At 42.2% G+C, this 22,143-nt stretch overlaps 1 protein-coding gene across 2 annotated transcripts in view; it reads right to left on the reverse strand.

The window, feature by feature from the left end:
* Positions 1–22,143, reverse strand: part of PAK3 (p21 (RAC1) activated kinase 3) — a 285,248-nt gene that overhangs the window by 247,267 nt on the left and 15,838 nt on the right. The window lies entirely within an intron of this gene.

A 22,143-nucleotide genomic window follows, 5' to 3' on the forward strand; every position in this document is an offset into this window, starting at 1 on the left:
GGAAGGCGTGTATGGTGCGTATCACCATTTCATAGCTGGAAAAAAAAAATGAGGCTCAGAGACATGAAGGAACTTGTTTGAGGGCCCACAGCTAGAAGTGAGCAAAGCCAGGATTTTAAACCCACACATGTTTGATGTCAGAGCAAGTACTCATAGCCCGTTGAGTGTGCTGTGCTGGACCCAGAAACATCCCTCTATTTTCAGCCTGTCTTCCCTTCACAACAGATGTATCCAAAACCATTGTGATGACTCCCACATCTCTGGCTCTAGCCTTGACCTCTCTATTCACCGTCAATCTTTTTGCTTCTTTGTTTGTTTTTGTTTTGTTTTGATTTTTGGCCACACCTAACGGCATGCGGGATCTTAGTTCCCTGACCAGGGATCGAACTCGCACGCCCTGCAGTGAAACCATGGAATCTCAACTACTGGACCGCCAGGGAATTCCCTCAGCGTCAATCTTAACCAACTCCTTTCTACTGGATGGTTTCTTTCCACACATGTCCCCTAGTCACTCAAACTTAAGACGCCTAAAACTCGTTTTTTCTCCCAACCAGCTCTCCACCTAGATTTGCCTCTTTCTGTCAGTTTATCCCAATTCCCAGGCTCCTAACTTAAGGACCATCCCCAACTCCTCTCTCTGACCACATCTGGTCAGGCACCAAATTTTGGTGATTTCCCCTCCATCATGTCTCTTGAGTCTATACTTTCTTCCATTTCAAATGCTTCTTACACACCTTTCAACTCAATAAACACACACACACACACACACACACACACACACAAAGTTATAATCTCACAGTTCCCATGCATGGGTTCAGTCCTGCTCAGGGTATCTCTGGGCTGAAAAGGTGTCAGCCAGGGTTGTGATTCTCATCTGAAGTTCCATTAATATAAAGTGTAGTATAAAGAATTTCCATATACTCTTCACTCAGATTCCTCAAATGTTAACGTTTTCCTACATTTGCTTCGTCCTTTTCTCTCTTTTTTGTACATATTTATATTCACATACACTATTATTTTTTTCTGAACCATTTGAGAGTAAGTTGCAGACATCATGCCCCTTTATCTGTAAATAATTCACTGTATATTTCCTAAAAAAAGAAAACGAGGTTATTCTCTTATATAGCCACAGTATAATGATTAAAATAAGGAAATTAATATTTATATAATACTATCATCTAATCAAAAAACTTCTTTCAAATTTCATCAATTATCCCAGTAACATCCTTTAGACCAAAAACAAATTTTTTAATCTTATATAGGACTCAAACATAGATCAATCCTTGAATTTAGTTATCATGTCTCTCTAGTACCCATTAGCCGGAAACAGTTCCTTGGTCTTTCATGACCATGACATATGTGAAGAATACACTGGACTCTGATATTTTATACATTTTATCTCACAGTAGACAGAAAAGCAGAATTCCATAACTTCCCAACTATGGAATCATAGAATATGGAAGGAAACTTAAAATGAACTACTTATTCATCTAGGTCCCAAGCTGTTTCCATGCACTCCTCACATGGCCATATCATTTACCCAACATTTTTCTTTAAATTAGTTCACTTTTTTTTTTTTTTTGCTGTACGCGGGCCTCTCACCGTTGTGGCCTCTCCCGTTGCGGAGTACAGGCTCCGGACATGGCTCACGGGCCCAGCCGCTCCACAGCATGTGGGATCCTCCTGGACCGGGGCATGAACCCATGTCCCCTGCATTGGCAGGCGGACTCTTAACCACTGCGCCACCAGGGAAGCCCCTAGTTCACTTTTTAAACTTAATTTCTGTGGTAGACAAAGTTCTAAATATGATCCCCAATGACCCTTGCTCTTGTAAAATCCCCTCCCCTGAATGTGGGTGGAGCTATCAATTTGACGAGAAATAATTCCAATGATTATATTACATTGTATGGTAGAATGGAGATTACCTGAATGGGCCTAATGACGAGAAATAATTCCAACGATTATATTACATTATATGGTAGAATGGAGATTACCTGAATGGGCCTAATCTAATCACATAAACGTTTTAATAGCAGAGTTTTCTCTGGTGAGTAAGCAGAAGAGGAAGTCAGAGAGATTTGAAGCATGAGAAGGATTTGACGTGACAGGTTGCCAGGTCACTGGCTTTGAAGTTGGAGGGGGCCATGTAGGAAGGAATGTGGGTAGCCTCTAGGAGCAGAAAGGACACCTGGCTGACAACCAGCAAGGAAATGGGGACTTCAAATATATATCCCCAAGGAACTGAATGCTGCCCAAAACCTGAATGAGCCTGGAAGGAGATTCATCCACAGAACCTCTAGATAAGAGCCCAGTCCAGCTTACATGTTGAACGGCAAACACTGTCAAGTCTACCAGGACTTCTAACCTACAGAACAGAACAAAAATGAAAATACAACAGGCTACGTTGAAAATCCAAAGTGTCAACAGGCTACACAAGAAAAACGATATGACCATGTCAATTGATGCAGGAGAGCATTTGACAAAATCCAACACCCATTCATGATTTTTAAAAAAAACTCTCAGAAAACTAGGAATAGAGGGGAGCTTCCTTGACTTGATAAAGAACATCTACAAAAACAAAAAATAAACAAGGGAGACCCCCACAGCCAGCAAACTGAACCAAGCAATCTCTAAAAGGATTACATACCGTGACCAACTGGGAGTTTTTCCAGGAGTGCAGAGTAGGCTTACCATCCAAAAACCAATTAATGTAATTCAGTTGAATTTCACTTCAATAGAATAAAGGACAAGAACCACATCTTTATCTTAATAGATACAGAAAAATGCACTTGACAAAATTTAACACCCCTTCATCATAAAACACTCAACAAACTATGAACAGAAAGGAACTTCCTCAACCTAGTAAAGAGCATCTATGAAAAACCCACAGCTAATGGTGAAAGAGTAAAAGCTTTCCCCCTAAGATTATGAACAAATCAAGGATGTCTGCCCATGCCATTTCCACTCAACATTGTACTGGAGGTTCTAGTCAGGACAATTAGGCAAGAAAATGAAATAAAAGGCCTTCTGAATGGAAAGGAAGAAATAAAACGATAATCACAGATGACATGATCTATATCTAGAAAATCCTAAAGAATCCACTAAAAACCAATTAAAACTAGTAAGTTCAGCAAGGTTGCAAGATACAAAATCAATATACAAAATATAAATTTCATTTCCACACAGGAGCAATAGGTAAACCAAAACTAAAATTAATAAATCAGTTCCATTTACAATAGCACCAAAAATAATAAAATACTTAGGACTGGATTTAACAAAATAAGTACAAAACTTATAATCTGTACCATACAAAACATGGTTGAAAGAAATTAAAGAAGACCTAAATAAATGGGATCTAACCCTAAATAAATGGAAAGACATCCCAAGTTCATGGATTGGAAGATATACATATATATACACACACACACATATATACATACACATAAACTTATAGAACAATGGAATAGAGTTGAGAGTCGAAAAATAAACCCTCACATTTATGACCAATTGATTTTCGACACGCATGCCATGAAATTTCAATGGGGAAAGAAGTCTTCTCAACAAATAGTACTGGGACAACTGTATATCCACATGCAAAAGAATGAAGTTGAACTCCTACTTCATGCCATATAAAAAATTAACTCAAATGGATCAAAGATGTAAATGTAAGAGCTAAAACTACAAAACTCTTAGAAAAAACATAGATAGATAGATAGATAGATTGATCTTAGCAACTTTGGATCAGGCAATGGTTTCTTAGATATAACACTAAAAGCCCAGGCAACAAAAGAAAAAATATATAAAATGGAAATCATTAAAATTAAAAAATTTGTACTTTAAAGGACACCATCAAGATAGTGAAAAGGCAATCCACAGAATGGGAGAAAATATTTGCAAATCATATATCTCATAAGAGACTTCTATCTAGACTATTTAAAGAACTGTTAGTAATAAAAAGACAACCATGACAGTTAAGAAGTGGAAACAACACAAATGTCCATCAACTGATGAATGAATAAACAAAATGTGCTATGTGCAACAATGGCATATTATTTAGCAATAAAAATAAATGAAGTACTGATACATGCTACGACATGGATGAACCTTGAAGAAATTATGCTAAGTGACAGAAGCCAGTCTCAAAGACCACATATTGTACGATTCCATTTATATGAAATGTGCAAAATAGGCAAATCTATAGAGATAGAATGTAGACTGGTGGTTGCCTTGGCTGGAAGAGATGAGGGATTGGGTGGTGATAGCTAGCGGGTATATGATTTCTTTTGGGGATAATGAAAATGTTCTAAAATTGATTGTGGCAATAGATGCAAAGTTCCGTGAATGTATAAAAAGCCATTGAATTGTAAACTTTAAATGGGTGAATTGTATGGCATGTGGATTATATCTCAGTAAAGCTGATAAAAATATACAGCCACAGCTAACATCATACATGATGATGAAAGACCGAATGCTTTTGCCTTAAGATTGGGAACAAGGCAAGGATTTCTATTCTCATCACTGGGATTCAACATAGTACTTCCCAGTGCAATAAGGCAAGAAAAGAAATAAAATGCTCACAGATCACAAAGGAAGAAAGAAAACTGTCTCCATTTGCAAATGCCATGATTATCTACATAGAAAACATAAAAGAATCTTTAAAAAATGCTCCTTCGTCTAATAATGGAGTTTAGTAAGGTCGCAGTATACAATATCATCATACAAAAATCAACTGTGTTTCTATATGCTAATAATGAACATGTGAAAGCTGAAATTAAAAATACAATACCGGGCTTCCCTGGTGGCGCAGTGGTTGAGAGTCCGCCTGCCGATGCAGGGGATGCGGGTTCGTGCCCTGGTCCGGGAAGATCCCACATGCCGCGGAGCGGCTGGGCCCGTGAGCCATGGCCGCTGACCCTGCGCGTCCGGCGCCTGTGCTCCGCAACGGGAGAGGCCGCGACAGTGAGAGGCCCGCGCACCGCAAAGAAAAATAAATAAATAAAATAAAATAAAATAAATAAAATAAAAATACAATGCCATTTACAATCACTCAAAAAAAATTAAGTACTTAGATTTAAATCTAACAAAACCTGTACTTGTATGGACTCGTAAGCTGAAAACTAAAAAAAAAATGATGAAAGAAATCCAAGATCTAAATAAATGGATACATGTACTGTGTTCATAGACTGGGAAACTCCATACAGTGAAAGTGTCAATTCTCTCAAAATTGATATACACGTTTAATGCAATTCTTATCAAAATCCCATCAAGATTTTGGTGGATTTAGGCAACAGTATATTCTACAACATATTTGAAAAGACAAATGACTTAGGTAAACAATTTTGAAAAAGAAGAATAAAGGGAGAGTAATTGCTTTACCCAATATTAAGGCTTACTATGTAACTTCAGTAATCAAAGAGAGCATCGTTATTGGCAGAAGGATAGACACACAGATCAATGGAACAGAATAGAAAACCCAGAAATAGACCCACACAAATATGCCCAGCTGATTTTTGACAAAGATGCAAAAACAATTCAATGGAAGAAAGATAGCCTTGTCAACAAATGATAATGGAGTAATTTGACATCCATAGGCCAAAAAAGGAAATGAACCTTGACCTAAACCTCACATCTTATACAAAAATTGACTCAAAATAGGTCATAGACTGTATAGTTTTACAACTATCCACAGTTAATAGAAGACTTCTGAAAGAAAACATAGGAGAAAATCTTAGGGACCCAGGGCTTGGTGAGGAGTTCTTAGGCATGACACCAGAAGCACAATCCGTAAAAGAAAATCAATAAATTGGACCTCATAAAAATTAAAACACTGCTCCGTGAGAGACTTTGTTAAAAGAGTGAAAAGACAAGTCAAATACCGAGAGAAAATATTTTCAAACCATGTATCTGACAAAAGCCCAGTATCGAGAATATATAAAGAACTCTCAATACTCAACAGTAAAAAACACAAAATTCGATTAGAAAATGGGCACAAGACATGACAAGACATTTAACTGAGGAGGATATTTTGATAGCAAATAAGCACATGAAAAGTTGTTCAACATCATTAGCCACTAGGAAAATGCAAATTTAAAAGATACCACTACACACCTGTGAGACCGGCAAAACTAAAAATTTAGTGGCAACATCAAATGTTGGCAAGGATACAGAGAAACCGGATCACTCATCTATTATTCATGTTGGCAGATTCTTATAAAACTAAACCTGCACTTACCTTATGACCTAGCAACCACACTCCTAGGTATTTATCCTAGAGATGAAAACTTCTGTCTACACAAAAACCTGTACACAATTGTTCATACCAGCTTTACTTATAATAGCCAAAAACTGGAAACAGCAAAAATGTCCTTCAAAAAGGTGAGTGACGAAACAAACTCTGATGTATCCATTTCATGAAATACTACTCTGCATTAAAAAGGAATGAATTATTAATATATGCAACAACCTGGATGGGTCTCTGGGGCATAATGCTGAGTAAAAAAGTCAATTTCAAAAGGTTATATATTGTATTATTCCATTTATATAACATATTCGAAATGACAAAACTACAGAGATGGAGAATAGATTAGTAGTTGCTAGGGGTTAGCAATGGCTGGAGGAGGAAAGTGGGTATAACTAGTTAGAGGTAGCAGGAGGGAGATCTTTGCTGTCATGGAGTGACTTTGTATCTTAATTGTGGTGCTGGATACATAAAACCACACAAGAGATAAACTGACATAGAACTGTACACACACATTGTGTCACAGTCTATTTCCTGGCTTAATATTGTACGGTGGTTGTGTATGTTACCCTTGTGGGAAACTGGGTGAAAGGTACACAGGACCCCTCTGTAATATCTTTATAACTTCCTGTGAATCTATAATTATTTAAAAATTAAAAGTCTAAAAAACTATGGCCTGTGCCATATGTATTGTTTTTCAATATAGTGATTTTTTCTTTTTCTTTTTCTTTTTTTTTAACTTGGCGGTGCCACATGGCTTGTGGGCTCTTAGTTCCCCAACCAGGGATCAAACCTGGGGCCACGGCACTGAAAGCACCAAATTCTAACCACTGGACCGCCAGGGAATTCCCTAGGCATTTTTTTTTTAAAGTTGCTGGGGGCGGGGACTCCCCTGGTGGTCCAGTGGTTGACTCTGCACTTCCAGTGCAGGGCGCGTGGGTTCGATCCCTGGTCAGGGAACTAAGATCCCACACGTTGTGCAGCACGGCCAAAAGAAAAAAAAAATTGTGGAGAGATATTTGTATAAATATCTAGATTTCTATTTTCTCTTGAAAAGTCCTAAGACATAGAAACCCTGGCCACGCTTTCCACTGCTCTTTTATGTGGGAATTACTCTCTCCAGCCATCACCCAGGCCCTGGTAGTTGTTTATGCTATGGCCTGGCCCCCAAAGGCATTTGAGCTTGTGGCCTCTGGTTATGCCTTTGTCCCCAACCCTCTGCCTGCCTCAACTTTCACCCATTTCTAACACAGCTGTGCCCCAAACAGGAACCCTGCATGAGAAGCCTCCAGTTTAGGAAAGATACCTCTAGGCCTCACCTTTCTGTTATCAGCTCTGACACACCCCCTCCCTCACTCATTAATCCCGAGTCTGTTGGCTTTGGCACCTGCCCTGTTCCAGTTCTTGCCCCTTACGGCAAGCCTTTAGGATGTTAACTGTACCGCTGGTTTCCTGAACCACAGTCAGGGATACAGGGTGTCCTAAGTAGGCACATCACAGGTCAGGACTCTCCTTCCCTACCTACCTGTCTGGGCAGGAAGATTAGATACTCTTGCAAGTGAGAGCTGAGCATATGCCTGAAAGCTCTCTGAGTCCCTGTTGAGCGGTCTAGCATTCCCTTGCACACAAGGAGCACTCTTTAGCAGCACATACAGGGCACAATCATTGCTCTCGAGGACAGGGTATTCTTGGGGGCAGAATCCATCCCTGACACGGACTATACAGACATATCCTGTCCCACTTTTTTCTCTTCCTTAGAAGTTGTTTTATTCACAAAAGTCATTCATACTCATTTGGAATTCTGGTGACATTATAGAAAAAAATTAAAGGAGAAAAATAATCTGCAACCTCACTACCTACAGATAATTACTATTAACATTTTGATGAATTTCCTTCCAGTCTTTTTTCTATATTTGTTTACTGACACACACACACCCCAAAAGGGCGTCACACTCAATATATTTTGTAGCCTGCGCTTCTCACTTATCATATATTATGAGCATGTTTCCTAGTCGATAAAAATTCTTATAAGACATTTAGACTTGAATGTTACTGTTGGTCCTATATTTTCCTTCTCATTTTTCTAAAGAGGGAGTCTCTCTCTCTCTCCTGTCCCCCTCTCTCCCTCTCCCCTTCCCCCTCTTTCTCTCCCTCCCTTCTCCCTTCCCTTCCCCCTTCCTACTCTCTTTCTCTTTCTTTGACATACTAAATGAATCAAATTTATAGGGATAAAGGTTTGGGGGAGCGGGGGAGCAGTGGGCCTAAGGAAGGTGTAGATTGAAGAGGAGGAGGTTTGGTGGGTAGAGATGAAAAGCTGCTCTGGGCATCAAAACTGGTCTGCTACGCCAAGTGGCAAGATGAATTGTCCCACCCCTCTTTCTGTGTCAGTGAATGGAGCTGGAGCCCTGGGGCCAACAAAGACCACCATCCTTTCTATTATGGAGACTCCAGCCGTGGAAACCCATTTTTCATATTAGAAAAATATATTCCTTTTCTAGGTGATACATATTTGGCCATTCATTGAAACACTGAGACTACATCAGATGACTGAATTATAATCACCCTATTTACCGAAGATTTACACGTACCGGGCACCGTGCTCATCACTCTACGTGATTTTGTGCGGTAAAGGAAAGCATAGTGCTTAAGTGGTGGCCTCTGGAGCAGGCTGCCTGAGTTCCATTCTCAGCTCTGCTGCCTACTAGTTGTGTGACCTTGGACAAGTTAAGCTTTTTGATCCTCGGGTTCCACATCTATAAAATGGGGATAATAAGAGTACCTATCTCATAGGGTTATGGTGATGCGTTACTCAGTTACAGCATGAGAAGTGCTCGAAGAGTGCCTGGTCCATAGCAGGAGCTTCTCAGTGTTAGCTAACATTGCTATTGGTAATACATCTTCATAGTAGCTCCAGGACAGGGGTACAGTTGTTACCCTTTTATGAGAGGTGATGAAACTTGGGGCTTGGAGAAACCAAATGATTGCCTAAGCTCGTGCAGCTAGTAAGAAGTCAAGGGCCGGGTCCAAGCTGCCTCACTCTGGAACTGGGCTTCTTAACCACAGTGCTATAGGTCTCCTGTCTTTCTGTGAATAGCAGCTGATCTTCTTGTTCCCAAAGCCTGTTGCTGAGGCTGCAGAGGAGGAAGGGGACAATGATAGCCAGCTGGCCTCCCCACGCCCTTGGCCACTTCAGCAGATCTCAGGCCGGGGGGCTCAAAGCAGCAACCCCCAATCAGAGAAGGGGTGCTTGGGGGTAGCTCAATAGGTTTGGATCTCCTGCTTGGGGACTGTGGGCTTAAACTCCCAGCCCTCTGATTCTCAGACGCTTTGACCCGTCCCAGAAAAAATGCTACCTGGATTTTCTATTTTCCTCTGTCCCGTTTCCACTTCAATCTCACCTCCTGGAGGCCCACAGGGCCTTCCGGGCAGTCAGCCTCACACTGGCCAGAAGAGACAGCTGTCTCGACGCTGGCCCCTTTGTTCGAGAGAAGCTGGTACATCAGCAGTAATCCCCGATTCACGGCGATAATCAGCTCCCTGTCTGGACGGTCAGGGCTGCACAAAATAACAAGTGGGGCCGCACCTGTTCTGGGGGTCTGGCACTCGGAAAGCAAGCTGCTATGAATGGCCCAAACCCCCAGCCGTGTAGCAGCTGCAGCCTGGAATCAGAGCTTTGTTAGCATAAGAATGGAGCCGGCCACGCCAGCCAGCCTGCTAACCAGCCAGCCAGCCAGCCTGCTAACCAGCCAGCCAGCCAGCCTGCTAACCAGCCAGCCTTCTAACCAGCAAGCCTGCTAACCAGCCAGCCAGCCTGCTAACCAGCCAGCCAGCCTGCTAACCAGCAAGCCTGCTAACCAGCCAGCCTTCTAACCAGCAAGCCTGCTAACCAGCCAGCCAGCCAGCCTGCTAACCAGCCAGCCTTCTAACCAGTAAGCCTGTTAACCAGCCAGCCAGCCAGCCAGCCAACCTGCTAACCAGCCAGCCAGCCTGCTAACCAGCCAGCCTGCTAACCAGCAAGCCTGCTAACCAGCCAGCCTGCTAACCAGCAAGCCTGCTAACCAGCCAGCCTGCTAACCAGCAAGCCTGCTAACCAGCCAGCCAGCCAGCCTGCTAACCAGCCAGCCTACTAACCAGCAAGCCTGCTAACCAGCCAGCCAGCCAGCCAGCCTGCTAACCAGCCAGCCTGCTAACCAGCAAGCCTGCTAACCAGCAAGCCTGCTAACCAGCCAGCCAGCCAGCTTCCTTTTCTCCCTCCTCCCCAGCTTGCCTCGAACACCAAATGGGTCACCCTCATGGTGAGCAGACCGGCTTTGTGATTCTTTTCTCAAGTGTGCTGATCAAGTTTTCATTTGTGGGAGAAAGAGCACTTTTCCTTGCTTCAGACCTGGCCCAGGTGGATGAAGAGTCTGTTGATCTGCTCACTATTCACTGGGGTCTCGATCCAGGGCAGGGGTTACTTCAGTACACACACCAGGAGGAACGCTGCACAGAGTATAATGCAAATGGTGCCCCCTGGAGTTGTGCAGGGCCCGGCCTGTGTGGCCCTGCTCCAGGGGCAAATGGAGATCACGGGATTCCTCTAGAAAGGCCTCTAGCCCCTCGATACTCAATGTGGTCCATGGACCCGCTACATCAATGGCAGAGGAGCCTGTTGGAAATGCAGAAGCTCAGGCTCTACCCTGAATCAGCAATCTGGTTTTAGTGAGATCTGGTGATTCAGCTGCACGTTAACGTTTGAGAAGTATGGAGCTAGAAAACAAGTTTCCACTTTTCACATACTTGAAAGTGTTTGAGTTTCAAACCAGAAAAATCATGGTTCCAATCTTAGCTCCATCAATTACTAGGTGTGTGACCTCAACCAAGTCACTTAACTTCCCTGAGCCTCAGTTTCCTCATCTGTAAAAGGGCAACAATGATAATAATGATAGGGTCACTGTGAGGATGAATAACAAAAATGTTTATGAAAGTCATTAGCATACTGCTGGTATATGATCAGGTCTCAATAAATAATAGCTCTTATTATTATTTTGCTCCCCAAAAAACAACATTATTCTGCCAACTGCAGATGATTCAGATGCTGACTTGATCGGTTGCCTGTTAATCAGGAAGGCCCCTTTATTTCTTCTGCTGTTAATGGGAACTTAAAGCACTCGGTTTAATTACGAACACCCCACATCTATACAGCACTTTGATCTTTTCAAAGCATCTTTCACACTCATTGTCTCCTAGCATTGAAGACTCAGGGCATCAGAGCTGAACGGGAGCCTAGAGATCATCTCATCCAACATCCTCCTTGTTCAGACGACAACTGTTCAGTAACTTGCCCAAGGTGATACAGCACACTGGGTGGCATAATCAGCATTAAAACCTGATTGCCAGTTCCGTGCTTTCGCTATCAAGCAGTTTTAACAAGAAGGTTGGCTTAGGGAGAAATGACACTAGAGGCTCAGGTCAAGCCAGGGTGTGGCCACAAATGACTCACCCAGGAATGTCCCCTGAACTAGACAAATTAAGACTATTTTACAGCATGGGACTGGGAACCACCAGATTTGTCAATGCCAAGATTCCCTTTTTATAAGTTAGAATGTGCATGTTGCCCTTTCCCAAAGGCAGATGAAAAGCCTCCAGCCTGAACTCAATCCCAGTTTGGAAGAGCGAATCAGGGCCACTGTCCATGACCTGCTCTGAGAACTAAGCTCATGGGGAATCAGTTCCCACTGAGGTCACAGTGTGGGGCTGGACAGGGTGTCTTAAGGTTCTCCCAGTTCTGAGAAAGGGAACAGAATTTTATTTCACAAAGTAAACAGGTAACAATCATTGATTCAGTGGACTCTTCTGCAGCTTTTAAAAAGACTCTTTAAAAGGGACTGAGAAAATATTTGAAGAGATTATAGTTGAAAACTTCCGTAATATGGGAAACGAAATAATCAAGTCCAGGAAGCACAGAGAGTCCTATACAAGATAAATCCAAGGAGAAACACGCCAAGACACATATTAATCAAACTATCAAAAATTAAATACAAAGAAAAAATATTAAAAGCATTAAGGGAAAAACAACAAAAAAACATACAAGGGAATCCCCATAAGGTTAACAGCTGATCTTTCAGCAGAAACTCTCCAAGCCAGAAGGGAGTGGCAGGACATATTTAAAGTGATGAAGGGGAAAAACCTAGAACCAAGATTACTCTACCCAGCAAGGATCTCATTCAGTGAGATGACGGAGAAATTAAATTTGAAATTTAATTTCAAAGCTCCGTCAGATTTGACAGAGAAATTAAAACCTTTACAGACAAGCAAAAGCTAAGAGAATTCAGCACGACCAAACCAGCTTTACAACAAATGCTAAAGGAACTGCTCTAGGCAGGAAACACAAGAGAAGGAAAAGACCTACAATAACAAACCCAAAACAATTAAGAAAATGGTAATAGGAACATACATATTGATAATTACCTTAAATGTAAATGGATTAAATGCTCCAACCAAAAGACATAGACTGGCTGAATGGATACAAAAACAAGACCCGTATATATGCTGTCTACAAGAGACACACTTCAGACCTAGGGACACATATAGACTGAAAGTGAGGGGATGGAAAAAGATATTCGATGCAAATGGAAATCAAAAGAAAGCTGGAGTAGCAATTCTCATATCAGACCAAATAGACTTTAAAACAAAGACTATTACAAGAGACAAAGAAGGACACTACATAATGACCAAGGGATCAATCCAAGAAGAAGACATAACAATTGTAAATACATATGCACCCAACATAGGAGCACCTCAATACATAAGGCAAATACTAACAGCCATAAAAGGGGAAATGGACAGTAACACAATCATAGTAGGGGACTTTAACACCCCACTTCCACCAATGGACAGATCATCCAAAATGAAAATAAATAAGGAAACACAAGCTTTAAATGATACATTAAACAAGATGGACTTAATTGATATTTATAGGACATTCCATCCAAAAACAACAGAATACGCTTTCATCTCAAGTGCGCATGGAACATTCTCCAGGATAGATCATATCTTGGGTCACAAATCAAGCCTTGCTAAATTTAAGAAAATTGAAATCGTATCAAGTATCTTTTCCGACCACAACGCTATGAGACTATATAGCAATTACAGGAAAAAAATCTGTAAAAAGTACAAACACATGGAGGCTAAACAATACACTACTTAATAACCAAGAGATCACTGAAGAAATCAAAGAGCAAATCAAAAAATACCTAGTAACAAATGACAATGAAAACACCATGACACAAAACCTATGGGATGCAGCAAAAGCAGTTCTAAGAGGGAAGTTATAGCAATACAATCCTACCTTAAGAAACAAGAGACATCTCAAATAAACAACCTAACCTTACACCTAAAGCAATTAGAGAAGGAAGAACAAAAAAAACCCAAATTAGCAGAAGGAAAGAAATCATACAGATCAGATCAGAAATAAATGAAAAAGAAATGAAGGAAACTATAGCAAAGATCAATAAAACTACAAGCTGGTTCTTTGAGAAGATAAACAAAATTGATAAACCATTAGCCAGACTTATCAAGAAAAAAAGGGAGAAGACTCAAATCAATAGAATTAGAAATGAAAAAGGAGAAGTAACCACTGACACTGCAGAAATACAAAGGATCATGAGAGGTTACTACAAGCAACTATATGTCAATAAAATGGACAACCTGGAAGAAATGGACAAATTCTTAGAAATGCACAACCTGCCAAGACTGAACCAGGAAGAAATAGAAAGTATGAACAGATCAATCACAAGCACTGAAATTGAAACTGTGATTAAAAATCTTCCAACAAACAAAAGCCCAGGACCAGATGGCTTCACAGGCAAATTCTATCAAACGTTTTGAGAAGAGCTAACACCTATCCTTCTCAAACTCTTCCAAAATATAGCAGAGGGAAGAACACTCCCAGACTCATTCTACGAGGCCACCATCACCCAATACCAAAACCAGACAAGGATGTCACAAAGAAAGAAAACTACAGGCCAATATCACTGATGAACATAGATGCAAAAATCCTCAACAAAATACTAGCAAACAGAATCCAACAGCACATTAAAAGGATCACACACCATGATCAAGTGGGGTTTATCCCAAGAATGCAAGGATTCTTCAATATACGCAAATCAATCAATGTGATACACCATATTAACAAATAGAAGGAGAAATACCATATGATCATCTCAATAGATGCAGAGAAAGCTTTTGACAAAATTCAACACATATTTATAATAAAAACCCTCCAGAAAGTAGGCATAGAGGGAACTTACCTCAACATAATAAAGGCCATATATGACAAACCCACAGCCAACATCGCCCTCAATGGTGAAAAACTGAAACCATTTCCACTAAGATCAGGAACAAGACAAGGTTGCTCACTCTCACCACTATTATTCAATATAGTTTTGGAAGTTTTAGCTACAGCAATCAGAGAATAAAAAGAAATAAAAGGAATCCAAATTGGAAAAGAAGAAGTAAAGCTCTCACTGTTTGCAGATGACATGATACTATACATAGAGAATCCTAAAGATGCTGCCAGAAAAATACTAGAGCTAATCAATGTGTTTCATAAAGTAGCAGGATACAAAATTAATGCATGGAAATCTCTTGCATTCCTATACACTAATGATGAAGAATCTGTAAGAGAAATTCAGGAAACACTCCCATTTACCATTGTAACAAGAAGAATAAAATATCTAGGAATAAACCTACCTAAGAAGACAAAAGACCTGTATGCAGAAAATTATAAGACACTGATTAAAGAAATTAAAGATGACATAAATAGATGGAGTGATATACCATGTTCTTGGATTGGAAGAATCAACATTGTGAAAATGACTATACTACCCAAAGCAATCTACAGATTCAATGCAATCTTTATCAAACTACCACTGGCATTTTTCACAGACCTAGAACAAAAAGTCTCACAATTTGTATGGAAACACAAAAGGCCCCGAATAGCCAAAGCAACCTTGAGAAAGAAAAACGGAGCTGGAGGAGTCAGGCTCCCTGACTTCACACTATACTACAAAGCTACGGTAATCAAGACAGTATGGTACTGGCACAAAAACAGAAATATAGATCAATGGAACAGGATGGAAAGCCCAGAGATGAACCCACACACATATGGTCACCTTATCTTTGATAAAGGAGGCAAGAATATACAGTGGAGAAAAGACAGCCTCTTCAGTCAGTGGCACTGGGAAAACTGGACAGCTACATGTAAAAGAATGAAATTAGAACATTCCCTAACACCATACACAAAAGTAAACTCAAAATGGATTAAAGACCTAAATGTAAGGCCAGACACTACTAAACTCTTAGTGGAAAATATAGGCAGAACACTCCATGACATAAATCACAGCAAGAACCTTTTTGAAGCACCTCCTAGAGAAATGGAAATAAAAACAAAAATAAACAAATGGGACCTAATGAAAACTTAAAAGCTTTTGCACAACAAAGGAAACCATAAACAAGACCAAAAGACAACCCTCAGAATGGGAGAAAATATTTGCAAATGAAGCAACTGATAAAGGATTAAACTCCAAAATGTACAAGCAGCTCATGCAGCTCAATATAAGAAAAACAAACAACCCAATCCAAAAATGGGCAGAAGACCTAAATAGACATTTCTCCAAAGAAGATATACAGACTGCCAACAAACACATGAAAGAATGCTCAACATCATTAATCACTAGAGTAATGCAAATCAAAACTACAATGAGATATCATCTCATACCAGTCAGAATGGCCATCATCAAAAAATCTACAAACAATAAATGCTGGAGAGGGTGTGGAGAAAAGGGAACCCTCTTGCACTGTTGGTGGGAATGTAAATTGATACAGCCACTATGGAGAACAGTATGGAGGTTCCTTAAAAAACTACAAATAGAACTACCATACGACCCAGCAATCCGACTACTGGGCATATACCCTGAGAAAACCATAATTCAAAAAGAGTCATGTACCACAATGTTCATTGCAGCTCTATTTACTATAGCCAGGACACGGAAGCAACCTAAGTGTCCATCAACAGATGAATGGATAAAGAAGATGTGGCACATATATACAATGGAATATTACTCAGCCATAAAAAGAAACGAAACTGAGTTATTTATAGTGAGGTGGATGGACCTAGAGTCTGTCATACAGAGTGAAGTAAGTCAGAAAGAGAAAGACAAATACCGTATGCTAACACATATACATGGAATCTAAGAAAAAAAATGGTCAAGAAGAACCTAGGGGCAAGATGGGAATAAAGAAGCAGACCCACTAGAGAATGGACTTGAGGACATGGGGAGGGGGAAGGGTAAGCTGGGACGAAGTGAGAGAGTGGCATGGACTTATATATACTACCAAATATGAAATAGATAGCTAGTGGGAAGCAGCTGCATAGCACAGGGAGCTCAGCTCCGTGCTTTGTGACCACCTAGAGTGGTGGGATAGGGTGGGAGGGAGGGAGATGCAAGAGGGAAGAGATATGGGGATATATGTATATGTATAGCTGATTCACTTTGTTAGAAAGCAGAAACTAACACACCATTGTAAAGCAATTATACTCCAATAAAGATGTTAAAAAAAGACTCTTTAATCATTTGGAAGGATAGTAGAGATAATGTCAAGTAGAAAAAATGCAAGTTATGGAACAGTGTGTAATATAATATCTCAGGCTGAGCAGGGATGGTACCTGCATCATGGCCATGGGTGTTCTTCAGGCAGAGTTCTTCAATTTTCATGTCTATGTCAGGCACTGGCAAATCCGAAGGGAAGAGGAAGGGCCTTCGAACCCTCACAAAAAGTCACATCAAGCTGTGAGAGCCCTCAGTCTGGGCCTTGGCAACCAAATATACACATCTGGAAGGGTCAGAGTTCCTAGACACAAGCTCTATGAAGCTTGCATACTCTTGATATAAGGATACTCTTCTATTCCTGATAAACAGTGTACTTGGTTAAAGTTTGTTGTGAAGATCAAGGTTAATGGCATTCAAATATTTTCCTCTGGCTACAGAATTTTCACTCTAATGGAAAATGTCTTCAGTTGCCCTAATTAAATTAAAGAGTTTGGCCCTGGTGTGTAGTCCACTTAGCCCACTGCCCCTCACCTTCACTCCAGAAAACGCACAGGCATCCCTGAAGTATTAACTTGAAAACCACTGCTATAAGTCCCTGGGAGTCATTGATGGCATATAAGCAGGGCAGTAACTCGAGAAGTTTTGCATGGTAGAAAGATTATTCAGGTTCGGAAGACAGCTTTAAGGAGGTTGCTATAGAGCCAGGCGCTCCAGTTAGGAAGATATGATGGTCCAGGTGAGAGATGATGGGAATCTAGAGAAGGGGCAGTCAAGATGCAAAGGAGCAAATAGATAAGAGATGTTTGGGAGATAGACTCGGGAGCAACTGGTAATTGTAGAAAGTGAGGAAGATGAAAGAAGACTCTTGGATGACTCAGGTTTCTGATTTAGTGGAGCCAGAGTATATAAAAGGTCACATTCAGTTTGGGACATGTTGAGTGGAATTTCTAGGCAGAGACAGTCCATAGGCAGTTTTATAAGCAGACCTAGGGCTCAAGAGAGAGATCTGTGGTAGAGGTAACCATCTGGGAGTTAGAAACATGTAGGTGATAGCTGAAGTCGCAGGCATGGATAAAACTGCCAAGAAAAAATGTGAAGTAGTAGGAAAAGAAAGAGAAAGAGCTTCCTGGGAACACTTATATTTTGGGTTTGGGAAAAGAAAGCAAAGCTCAAGAAGCAGCCAAAGAAGTAGGAGGTGAATCAAGAAAGAACAGTGTCATGGAATCCACTGGAGAGCACATTGTCAGGAAGGCAGGCAGTAAACATTAATGACTCAAACACCAAGTCAGTGAAAAGACCGAGACGTGTTCATTAGGTGTGTCAGTTGGGAAATCACTGGTGTCCGTGGCAAAAAATGTTTCAGGAGAGCGATGAGGACAGAAACCAGATTCCAGCGGACTGCAGAAGTAAATGGAAGGAGAGGGAATGGAGACAGGCTAGGGAGACTCCTTGTTCAAGAAGCTTGGCTATGAAGGGAAGAAGAGACATAGGGCAGTAGCTAGAGAGGGAGGGGGGATATGGGGTTGAAAAGAAAGTCTTGAAAGATAAAAAAGACTGTAGAGATTCTGAAGGGAGCCAAAGGTAAGTAACATGTTGAAGGTCCATGAAATAGAGGAAAGTTTTGGTAGAGGTGGAGGAGACAATGGAATAAAAATGGGTACAGATGCATCCACATTTGAGGCAGCAAGACAGGAGTTTGAGGCCGTGGAAGCCTCTTATTTTTTCTATGAAATGTAAAACGAAGCCATCTTCTAAGAGAGACAAGGACAAAAGTGGGGCTAGAGGCTGGGGGACGGTACTTTACACACCAAGAGGAATGTGAGATGTAGCTTACTAGGGTCACTTTGTAAGAGTTCCAAGTAGTTTTAAGGGAACAATTGTGATTGGTTTCCTGCCCAGGTGTGGAAGTATAGGAAGGAAAGAGGCAGTCGCTCGATTAATCCAGTTGTTCATTAGACTCACTGGCTGAGCTTAAAAAGACCAACATATAGGGACTTTCCTGGTGGTCCAGTGGTTACGACTCTGCGCTTCCACTGCAGGGGGCACGGGTTTGATCCCTGGTCGGGGGATTAAGATCCCACATGCCACACGCTGGGGCCAAAAATAAAAAAAAAAAGACCAACATATGGGCCCCAATGTAATCAAGCACCAGCATACTTTAAAGCATCTCGGGTGATTCTCATGTGCAACCAGGACCAAGATCCACTGGAATGATCTATGGTTTGGGCTTTGCTGAACTACTAACCAGGCCAGAAAGTTGACACATGAGAACTGCTAGAAAAGCTGCACTATAGGGTTTAGGAGAGAGAAGAAAGAATAGAACCCAGAAGGACTGATATCCATGAATAACTAAGCAGAGTCAGGAGATGAGAGATTTAGATAAGGTGAAAGAGAAAGCGTAATTAGAATTAAGGGGCTGGATGTATAAGCTTTGCTACCATAATTCTTGAGTTTAAGATTTCAGAGGTGAAGCAGTTTGGGGCAATGAAAAAATAGGCAGGGGATTTCCCTGGTGGTGCAGTGGTTAAGAATCTGTCCGGGAAGATCTCACATGCCGCGGAGCAACTAAGCCCGTGCACCACAACTACCGAGCCTGTGCTCTAGAGCACGCGAGCCACAGCTACTGAGCCCACGTGCCATAACTACTGAAGCTCGCGTGCCTAGAGCCCACGCACCACAACGAAGAGTAGCCCCCCACTTGCCACAACTAGAGAAAGCCCGCGCAGCAATGAAGACCCAACGTAGCCAAAAAGAAACAAAAAGAATAGGCAGGCAGGCAATAGGGACAGGTGATCACAGTGGAGTAGAGATGAAGGTGAGTGGAGACAAAGGAAATCAAGGAAACTTCAAATGTAAATCAGACTCTATCCCATTCTCTAGCCAGAACCCTCCCTTCCAAAGGCTCACCATCTCAATTCAGCGTAAGAGCAGGGCCGGAGTCCGTACAATTTCCTACAAGGCTTAAGAAGACCTGGCGTCACGTACCTCCCTGACCTCATCTACTACCCTCCCCTCACTAACTCAGCTTCAGCCATACCGGCCTCCTCCCAGCCAGTACGCTACTGCCTCAGAACATTTGCACTTGTTGTTATCTCTGCCTGTAACACTCTCCCACAAGATATTTACACGGTAGCTCCCTCACTTCCTCCAGGTCTTTGCTCAAATATCATCTGCTCAATGAACGCTTCCCTCATTGAAATTCCTTCTCTCACATATAAAAGCGATTCTTCTCTCCCAGCATTCCCTACCTTGCCACCCTGCTTCATGCTTTTCCATCTGTTTATTACCATCTGACATTCTATGTGTGATTCACTCCCACCCTCCCGATCGTAAGGTTCTTGCAAGCAGGGATTTGTGTCCATTTTGTCCATTCGTTCACTGCTATATCCCTCACACCTCTAACAGTGCCCAGTACCTAGAACCACTCCATAAACATTCATCAAAGGAATGAGTCGTGAGTCCAGGGTACTGGATGGATTGTACATTGGGGGACAAAAGTCATCCAGGATAAGAGCAGGGCTCGGGTTTGAGAGGAAGGTGATAAACAGGTATTAAAAGTCCAGGAAAAGTGTGGGTGAATGAGAAGGAAAAGGGTTGACAAAAAGAACAGTGGGTGGTATAGGCAGCATGTGCCTCAAAGGAGCTTTTATTTAATTTTATTTCCTTTCTTTTTTTTTTTTTTGCGGTACGCGGGCCTCTCACTGTTGTGGCCTCTCCCGTTGCGGAGCACAGGCTCCAGACGCGCAGGCTCAGCGGCCATGGCTCACGGGCCCAGCCGCTGTGCGGCATGTGGGATCTTCCCGGACTGGGGCACGAACCCGTGTCCCCTGCATCGGCAGGCGCACTCGCAACCACTGTGCCACCAGGGAAGCCCTCATTTTGTTTTTAAAACAATAAATTTAGTTGTTATTTAATTCTGTTAGCTGTTGATTTCTTTTCTTTTTTTAGGATGGACACAAAAGGCCTGAAAATAGTGCTAGGGAACAGGAACGTGTGGACATCACCCCTCAGCTCTGTGGTGTGTGCAGCCCTTGAGAGTGAGCAGCTGCAGGAGAATGGATGTGTCCTGTAAGGCAAGCAGGTGTCAGTGGTGTGTAAACCTGGCGCACATCAGCATCGCCTGGGGTGGCTCTTAAAAAAGTAGAAAAGCCCAGGCCCCACTTCAGGCCAATTGAATCAGAATCTCCAGGGAGGGAGCCCAGGCTTCAGTCCTTGTTAAAAAGCTCCCCAGGTGACACTAATGTGTAGCCAGCGCTGTGATGCACTAAGGCAGATGACACTGCAAGAGGGAGGGGCCAGGGGACTTTGTCGATGTGCAACATGGGTCTCAAAGGGCACAGACGAAAGCCTGGGAGAGACGGTGAAGAGAAAGCACAAACATGTATGGGGATGAAACGCCCCAGGAGAGGCGAAAGGGGCTTACATTTAGGGTAGTGGCAGAGGATGGTACGAATGGAGAGGCGTTAAGAGGTCTCAAATTTATTTTTTTTTCCAAATTCTTTCCTTTTTTTTTTTTTTGGCCATGCCACGCGCCTTGTGGGATCCTAGTTCCCTGACCAGGGATTGAACCTGGGCCCTCAGCAGTGAAAACGTGGGGTCCTAACCATTGGACCCCCAGGGAATTCCCTGAGGTCTCAAAATTCTGAGTTGACTCCTTTTAGAAGGAAATCACTGGGTGAAGTTGTCCCTGAGTTGAAACCAACTGGGGAGGTGCTGATTACCGCCCAGGGCCAGTTCCAGATTTGGGGAATTCAGAAGGTATAGCCAGGTCCAAGGGGGTGCAAGGTGGGGATGTGATTATTGCCTGCAGGTTTCTCTTGCTGGCTTTGGAAAACGGGAAGTGAAGTGGACCCCTAGATGTTCACTGCTACAGGCTGTGTTCCACAAATGATGACCAGGTCAGTCTTGGGTCTCCATCAGGAGAGGTGGAAGGCAGGGCAAGTGGCAGCAGTGATGATGGAGCTGCTCAGACTTAAGCCCCTGGACACTTGGCGGAAGGTGGTTTCCATGCAGTCCAGACTATAAGGGGTGGACACACTGGACACAGAGCAAGTTTTGGTTAGGCAGGGAGCTGGGCTGGCTAGACCAGGCCCAGGTCGCTTACAGTGTGAACCTGGAGCTACCCTTAATCCCACTGAGATGCTAAATCCATACCCATCCCCCAGCAACACCCCCTGGTTGGGTATTAGATTACAGGGCAAGGTCCAATTCAGTTCCTCTTTGAAAAGCAACCTTAGAAGTTTGTGGGTACAGGCCAGGGTACTGCCTCTGCAGACTAACTCCACCACCTAGCGCCACCTTGAGGCCTTCCCT

The sequence above is a fragment of the Tursiops truncatus genome, chromosome X (genome assembly GCF_011762595.2).
Source record: "Tursiops truncatus isolate mTurTru1 chromosome X, mTurTru1.mat.Y, whole genome shotgun sequence".
Taxonomy (NCBI): Eukaryota; Metazoa; Chordata; class Mammalia; order Artiodactyla; family Delphinidae; genus Tursiops; species Tursiops truncatus.